Raw genomic sequence first — 9,558 nt, forward strand, 5'->3', positions numbered from 1 at the left:
ACTCCTGGTACTGTCCCAAACTGCCCCAGCACTCTATGGTTTTATGGAGGAGTAAATACAATGTTATACAATGTAATACAATGTAGTACAATGTAATACAATGTAATACAATGAAGTACAATGTAATACAATGTAATACAATGTAGTACAATGTAATACAATGAAGTACAATGTAATACAATGTAATACAATGAAGTACAATGTAATACAATGTAGTACAATGTAATACAATGTAATACAATGTAATACAAGTGCTAAAGGGTTCAATTGTGTATATAGTGTGTGATATAATATTTCTTTTTAATGGATCATTACTTGATAACTCAAGACTCACCACATTCAGGCAACTTGAAAATGAAACCTGCAATTACAGACAGAGTGCAACTTTGGGTAGCGCAAAGTTACCCCCCCCCTCCCCTGCCCCAACACTCTATGGTTTTATGGATTCAAGGAGGAGTAAATACAATGTTGTACAATGTAATACAATGTAATACAATGTTATACAATGTAGTACAATTAAATCAAGACTCGCCACATTCAGGCAACTTTAAAGCTATAGTCCATCATTTGCAGCTATCCGAAAAGTAACTGGCGTACTTATTGTTGAAAAACATTCTTGGTTGAAAGATAGTAAGGGGACTAAACTCCCTGTGAAATTATTCATTCTGGCAAGCTGTCATTTTGAAGTAATCAACGAAAGAAGGCCTTTCCAACGGTGCGTCTTAAGACGCACTGTAAGAAATTTCCGTTAGTAGTTCGGTTTTTTTTTATTCAGCGAAGCGCGCGCAAGTGTTGACACGACGCACACGCGTGCGCGGTTGCTATAATTCGTCGAATCAGTGCGCGACATCGCGTAGCTGCAATCGGCTCAGTGAGAATGTGTCTCGCACGCTGAATTCAGGCCCAATTCAAAACATGATTCAGCAACTTTTTATTTGAAATTGAGATCTTAGAATGCCGTTTTTCTCGGAATATACAGCTGAAGCTGAGCTGAAACTTCATCAGGTTAGTTGTTCAGTACCCTTCTTTAGATTTTGAGCACTTCCGTTGCTTCAAATGAACAAAATGCACAAATTACAAATGATGGACTATATCGTTAAATTGAAACCTGTAATTACAGACAGAGTGCAACTTGGGAAAGCGCAAGGTTTAACCATCCCCCTCAAGCCAACGGCAGTGTTCAAAGTTACCAAATAATTTTATTTCAGTTGTTGGGCAAGTATTTTATGTAAAGTGAAACTTTACTCCGATCATTGGCAAGCATGCCTCAAATATTTTGTGTTCTGGAAATTTCGTGGAGCATGGTTATGTAAAAGTTAAACGAGAAAGATATTTGTTTCAGAGTTGAAATCGAGTCGATCACAAGCCAACTTACAAGTCACTTCAGGAGTCAGGTCATAATTAATAGGAAACGTACATACAATGACAAAGGAATGCTTTTGTCACGGTGAATTTGAATAGTTTGTGAATAGAGATTGGAGGACTTGTGATGACTTGTGATGACTTGTGACTCGCTGGATTACGACTTTGATTTGTTTGGAGTTCACTTTTAACTGTTAGTTCCCAGATAATTTGCTAAAAGTACATATTGGCAAGGATTCTTGCTGCGACTGGCCAGTACCAGTATGGCAAAGTTTGTTTGGTAAAAGTTTTTAACTTGCACATAATTGGGAGTTAATATATTAGTAATTTATGAGAACCGAAGAGGTTCTATCTTGGAAAAATAATAATATATTGATGAAAACAAAAGAATCTTGTTAATTTTACTTCCTTAGGGTGGGGTGGGTTTCTTTAACAAGGAATTGAAAATGTTATACAGAAGTTAACTAACCGATGTTGGTCATCTGTCCGTAGTCTTTGGAAGGGAAGACAATTTAGTGTATAACCTGAAAAGTGTGGTAATATTTTCATGAGTATTTAAATTTAGTCAAAATTGCATCAAAGTTCATCAAAAGGAAGGGAAATTTGATTTTTTTTTTTGTAAGCCATCCAGGGTAACCACTGTAAATCCCTCTTTACACTGATTGCATATGGGTCATTCCACCGGGTCGGGAAGCAGTGCATGTTACATTTATATATTTGGTTATATTATTAAAAGTATCAATGCGTTCTAAACAATTGCTCAACATAATATTTGTCTTAAGGTGTTTCTATACTTGAGAAAGTTTGAAATCATTTGAAAGTACTTTGACAAAAATATGAGCAAAAATGTATTAATTCGGATGTAACATTGACACCGTTACAATGTTACATCCAAATATTCTTTTTTGCCATTTTTTACACGAATGTAAAATATTACCAAAACTGACATTGCATATTTACAACTGGACACCTAAGCACCAAGAAAAGCTTTTGTTTTGGTATAGTCAGGGTTCAAATATAGCAGAAACAATACCTCAAGTGTGGATGTAACGGTGTAAAAATCACTCAATGGAAGTGTGACATTGGGTTTTACACCGTGTCAATGTTACGTCCACACAACCAAGCTATCATTTCTGCTCCATTTGATACCTGACTACCATAACAAAAGCTTTTCTTATTGTGTTGCATGTTAAGTAAGAAGTACGCAAAGTGAATTTGGGTGATGTTTCGCAGAAATTTAAAAAAAAGGTACAAATGTCACATTTGGACGTAACACTGACACGGTGTCAATGTTACATCCAAAATGACATTTTTTACTCATATTTTTGGCAAAATACATTGAAATCATTTCAAACTTTCTGCAGTCGTGAAACACCCAACAACAAATATTATGTAGAGTAACTGCTAGCAAGGCATTCATGCTTTTCTTAATATGGTCATATGTCACACATTGTTCCCCAACCCGGTGGAATGACCCATATAGCATCCATTTTGGAGGTGCGTTTTGATATGTTAATTCATTAACAATGAATGCACAACAGGTCTACCCCTGCGTACCCCTGTTGAACAAAAGCACACACCTCAAACATGGCTGCAGTGCAAACTGTCTATTGTTGATGAAGTAAGTTACGTGTTCCTTTATGTGTTGAAGTTCTGTGGATTACGAACAGAAAACTCAAGGTGCTTGTAAGATAATGTTTGTCTTTTTTGCAATTTTTCGAATGTGAATTTTGCAGGGCGTACAATGTCTTTGTTTAAGGTGAAAAATGTAATTTGCAAGTATGTAATGCACTGCCTCCAAAAAGGCTTTAATGTTGTCTTGTTGGTGTAAAAATTATTGTTTGACATTACTTACATGTTATGACAAGTCAGTGGATATTATTTACAAATCTTGTATTATCAGTTCTAACTACAATGTGACATTCATGATTATGTTTGTAAGATTGACCAAATTTATTATTTGTTTACTTTTTCTGTAACAAATGGATGTATGGGAAAGTATGGTTGAAATTTTTTATCCTCAAAAAAAAAAAGAGAACATGAGTTGCTTCTCAGACATACAGGCAGCCTTTTTCAGTCGAAACTGTTTTGAATGACAGTAACATACATTACATTTGCATACATCTTAAATTTGAGGCCGTAACTGACATACGTACATTACAAAGCTCCTTATTGTATTTTCTCTGCAAATTTTACCAAATTTCCCTTAATGGCTCAAGTATGTTTCAGGTAAACTCATTGTAAGGACAGTTTCCTTGAACACTGGGCATTTTTTAAATGCATATTTGCCCTGAACTATGCTAAAAGTCACTCAAGGTACAGGGCTATAAGAGAAATAAAAAGGAGAGTAGGTACTCGGCAAAATTAACTGAAGGTAGGAATTAACATTCCTCTTGAAACAGGACAGAGCATAAGGTTGGAGGGAAACAAGCACCAGGCAAGGAATTCCAACAAGATAGAGCACGTGGGAACTATCCTTATGTTCTACATCTAGACACTGCAACAGTATATGGATGAGAACAGGCAGAAAGCTAGGATTGTCTCTCAAACACATTGAAGTTTAAGGAAAACAAACATTGTGTAATCCTTTTTTAAGCAGCTTAGTAACATTTTGAAGGGATTCATTGATCCCACAAATTTAACATACATGCAGTGGCATTGGTTTTGTCTTTTCATCATCCAAGACAACAAATGTGTGCATACTAATTTAATGTGTAACAAGTTCATAAATGTACATTATTAAATGTTTTTCACCACTTATTCTAACATTTCTTTTTGTAATATATTTTGCAATTTTGTATTGAGTATTGTATTGGCTTAATTTGGAATTTGTGGAATACATTAAAATTACTTGACCTTTTCAAATTAACCTTTTTGTGTGTGCTTTGTCATATTTTATTGTACATTATCCGTGTGTTAACTTATTTTCTTTTGAAATTGGGGACTATTACATTCCATGGCATAAAATGACATGATTTGCACAATCTCAAATCACAGTTTGAAAGAAAATACTTATGGTATTGTCCAAAATCTTCAAAATTATTCCTTTTTACTGAATCACAAGACCAGAGGGCCATTCAAGGTGCGGGATACAATGTACATGTATAGAGAAAACGAGCTCGATATGATTTCGGAATGCTGCGGACTCGCAACAAATTTGTGCTGCGCTTTGCGTGGAATGTGTATGGCCGTTGTCTATGAGTGAGATCTCGAGAGCTGCTTGCAGCAGGTATGCGGCTATTGTCGGTCAACTACTCATGAGTTTATCAAATTTAGGTTTTGCCCTTCACCGACGTATATACACTGTGTACTCAGTGTGTTACCTCCCGAGTGAAAGTTGGAAACAATTATGAATAGTTAATGCAGTATCCGCTGCTATGTACATCAGATTCAAACCAGCCAACCGATCCCCTTAGCTCGGTGGTCGAGTGGTAAGACGTCTGCACTAGAAAGCAGGAGGTCGTGGGTTCGAGTTCCAACCTAGTGATTTCTTCCAACTTTCACTCGGGAGGTAACACACGGAGTATACAGTGTTTAAACGTCGGTGAAGGGCAAAACCTAATTTGATTTACATCACCCCCGACGCAAAAATTCCATCTTATGAATACTCATGAGTAGTTAACCGAATTAAGTAGTTAACCAAATTCTAGTAAAAGCAGAAAAATTACATATGTTAGTATGACGGGATTAAACACAAGCAAATAGCGTGTAAGTTGCACCACATTCTTCAGCACTGAGATATACTGTGCAACGTTTTGGGTTAAATATTTACTTCAATTTTTTTTTTTTTTTTTTTTGACAAATGGAATCCTAGGGAGAGAGAGGTGGAGGGAGTGATTCCCTGTTTGCAGGGGACGTATTAAGCTGTGAACCCTCAACTCTAAATTACTACTCTTGAGTGCCTGCTTCTACTCGCGCCAGGACGGATTACTCAAGTAGATGAAAACAACGAGTAGCATAAACTACTTGCAAGTACTCGAGTAATCGAGTTACTCGCCCAGCGGTACTAGGGATGATGCAAGGTCCAGTCCTTACAAAATTAATAATCCGCTGTTGGATTCTATCAAGAAGGGCCAAGTAGCAGACCGTAGCACCAGCCCAGATAATGATTGCAGTATTCCATGACTGGTCATATAGTGACCTTGTACATGCTTATATTTCTTAAAGACAATCCAACTGACTTGGACTCAGCCAAGTTGTCATAAGATAAAAATGCAAGGTTAAACCCTTGCAGTTTTTACATACATTGGATAAAATCAATGGAACATTGATTTCTTTTCAAAATAGGAAAGAAGATAGCCAGGCACACAAATGAATCATTCTTTATAAGAGTACAAAATATATTTCATAATTCCGTGAGCAATATAAGAATCTACAATTCTACATGAATAAGATACATGAATATAAATTAAGAAAGTACAGGCGCCGTCTATACATACATCGTGAGAGTTGATAAAATTGCTGAAAAAATGCCCCGACCACTAGAAAGCATGAGTTTTTTTTTTATTCTGTGAACACAGGCTGATGTTCCTGAGAATAAAACGTTTACAAATATACTAAATTCCAGAGAATATTTTATCTATACATGTGAAAAGATTATACATGTAACAGAAAGCATGTTCAACTGATTAATAGAAAAACCACTTAGAGGTAACGCAGCGTATACATCATTATTTTATGAGGATATTGGTTAATAATAAACATTTAAAATTAATATTAGAGTTGCGTGCAGTTGCCATGACAATCAATTTAAGAATTTCAGTGTTACTCTAACTCATTCTAAGGTTTTCATGGGTAGGCATACACATGTCCCTACTCACTTTAAGCGATTGGTTAGTGTGAAAAAAGGCCAAGAACGAAGTATTTCGTCCAAGTCTGAATAAGATCCTTCTTTCAGATACTTACACTGGTTTAAGTTTGCAATACGCCAGTTCTGTATTTCAATGATATGGGTTACGGGTCATTCTGGATAACCGAACGCTCATTGAAGGCGCATGAATGCCAAGGGCGGATCAAGAACACAATTTTTTTTTTGGGGGGGGGGGCCCAAAAAAATGTTGGTTCCCCAAAAGGTGGGTCCCAAAACTGACGGCCTGGGGTTCAGGGCCCGCTTAAGGGCCGCAATTTTTTTTGGGGGGGGGGGATACTAGATGCTCTGTGAGGCGATCTGAGGCAATTTCTGACCACTTTAACCAAATCTTTTTGAGGAAAAGATGGTGGTGTACACAGTGCCTGCCTTTATTGCGAGCCTGAGGTCACTTAGAAAAAAATAAGGTTCGTTTTTTTTTGGGGGGGGGGGGCCCCCTGGATCCACCCTTGATGAACGCATAGGTGACACGGGCACGACGCTTGTGTTTTAATTACTAGCAGAATTGGCATACGCGTGATAACATCGCATAACATCACGTCAGCGATTTTATACCGAATGACCTGTGACCTGGACTACTTCATCGAGATACCGCACTGGCTACAGTCTGCTTTGCCCTATCTCACTGACTGACTGACTGTCACTTGTGAATTAGACTAGCTAAACTTCACCTTTTTCCACACATTTGACAAACCCATAGGCACCAAATTAGTACGGAATCACGTTGCAACTCTTATTTTGCGATTACTTTTTCTGATATCATACATTCTACATGTTCGAAGGCTAATTGACCCGTTTTGAAGATTGTGTACCACTCTCTTAATTACACCACATGCTTTGTCCCCTTCTATTTGAAAAAAAAAAATCCTCAATGTCTTAAAGGTTTTGCAGAGTGTACTCCGGAACTGATCTGATTATTAGATTTACTACAAACGGTTAATCATGTTATCATGTTAAACATGGAACATTAAAACGCTTTTACAATGTAATTCATTGGTTATATGTGTCTATTATTTAGGATTACATGTTGTAACAATTAGATATTAACACCAAGAACAATCCTTTATTTTATATGTTATCGTATCTTAAAAGAGGAATCACATCACCAAATGTTGATTTTGAAAACAAGCCAATACAGGGTGAGTAAAAAAAACGAAACCCAAATGTCGGGACAATTGATTTAGTGAAGTTCTGCATGTAGCACTTTCAAAATCTAGGATATGAAAGCCAAATTCATAAGCTTTCTTTTAGTACAAGAATCATTCAAATACTTTTCAAGTTACGGAGTTTTAAACGCAACCACTGTTTTTAACTTCTGTCCACGGATCACAAAAACGGTGTGTGTTCTTTCAGCAAAACGAAAACAATTCACACACATCCTTATGTGATTTGTTTTTGTGTTGCTGAGAGAACACTGAACTTTTTTGTGATCCGTGGACAGAACCTTAAAATGACGGCTGTGTTTAAAACTCCGCAACTTGAAAAGTACATGAGTGATTTGAATGATTCTTGTACTAAACAAAAGCTTATGAATTGGGCTTTCATATCCTAGATATTGAAAGTGCTACATGCAGAACTTCACTATTAATGGTCCCGACATTTGGGTTTCATTTTTTTGACTCCCCCCGTATTGGTCATTAATTTTCAGATAAAATGTCAGAATTTTTTCCCAATGATACCGATATTTATTCCTCAAACACTTTAGCCAAATCAGCGTTTAAGAATCTTCAGGATTTTTTTTTTTTTCACCGTATGGAGTGCTACTCCCCCATAAATGGCGTCATTTATTTCAGGTATCATTTTGAATGACCTCAAATAAACTCCCTCCAAAAGACTGTATTTATTTTGAAGCAGTCCATTATTTCTTGTCCAAATAAAAGCTGAAAACAATCCACTGAATAGGCCCGAGACCTAATGACGTCACACTTTGTTTACATGTGCACTTTTCTATGTGGTAGACGGTCCCTGATTCGTCTGGCGTCCCGACTTCGCTCCCATATGAAAGCGCATGTAAACAAAGCCATTATGTCATTAGGTCTTAGGTCTAATATGTTCCCTTTGACTCCTAACGTAGGATTTAATTAGGGAATAACTATGTGCTTGGCCGGTATTCAAGCAAGTAAGTTTAAAACAGGCTAGGGGCCTGGTCGCCGATTATGTTTGGGTTGGGCCATAATCTTCATCCAGGCTCCTGGCCGGTAAATGAACTTGTTTAATACCGGCCAAGGACTTATTTAATCCCATTTCTAAATACCTTTCTGTCAAATAATCCAAAAATCACAATTTTCTAACAATTTTATTCTACAATTTTACTTCATGTTTTGTGAAACACCCCTCTGGCCATGTTATGGTATGTGCCTCACACGCATAGTGCTAAAAAACTCCTTATATGTAGCCTTGACCAAGGCGTTGGGCTTATCGATTCGCCGATAAAAAAAAAATCGCCGATAAGAAAATCCCTAATCAACTTGGCATGGCATAATTGCGTGCACATATATCGATGCCCGTACGCTGCTAGTGAGAAAGTAACTTGTACCATACAGCGAGGCTATGCGTGCACGTATGCACGTACACACACGTACATGTACTGTACTCGTACAACAGCCATGCACACACAGTGCATGCATGAGCTAGTCCGCGTAACCCAACGCCTTGATGGTTTTGAGTTGACCCAGCAAAACCTATTACGGTAATGAGGTACCACCCCCCGCGTATACTGAATTCTCATTGGTCAGCCCGCGATAGGCTAACAAACACGTCGCATCCGCGAAGAAACGCTGCAATGGCGGCCCGTTGCTGTGGGTGAAAGTCGTTCAGTCCCAATCTGTCCGAAGCAGTATTGAAGGCTCCAACGAATTCTGCAGGTAATGCTGTCATTAGACGATCGTTGCCCACTCAAATGGATTCATTACACGAGCCGAAAAACTTTCAACAATTTGACATTGATTCGAAAGTGACGAACATTTCGCTCTCGCTAAAAAGACATGGAAGACGCCATGATGACTAATGCATTATGCATGCCGCGCGACGTCACATGATTCTTGTGAAGCTTACAATTGGTCAGCTTAAAAATGAATTAATCATACTATTGGGAAGGTTGTTTCATGTGATTGGTCCAAGACGAACCTACATAATCATCACGGCATACCCGCATATCCTGAAGCCCGCCCATTTTTTTCCAAAACTGGACGAAAAGGTAAAGAAAGACATTAAACCCGGAAGTTGCAGACCCAACAAGGCGGTCGTTCGACAGGCCACGCGGCGCGTATATCCCCCACACGTACGTACGTACACCCACACGCAGAACACAGTAGGCCTACATTTACTGC

This window comes from Patiria miniata, unplaced genomic scaffold (assembly GCF_015706575.1).
Source record: "Patiria miniata isolate m_02_andy unplaced genomic scaffold, ASM1570657v1 HiC_scaffold_20, whole genome shotgun sequence".
Taxonomy (NCBI): domain Eukaryota; kingdom Metazoa; phylum Echinodermata; class Asteroidea; order Valvatida; family Asterinidae; genus Patiria; species Patiria miniata.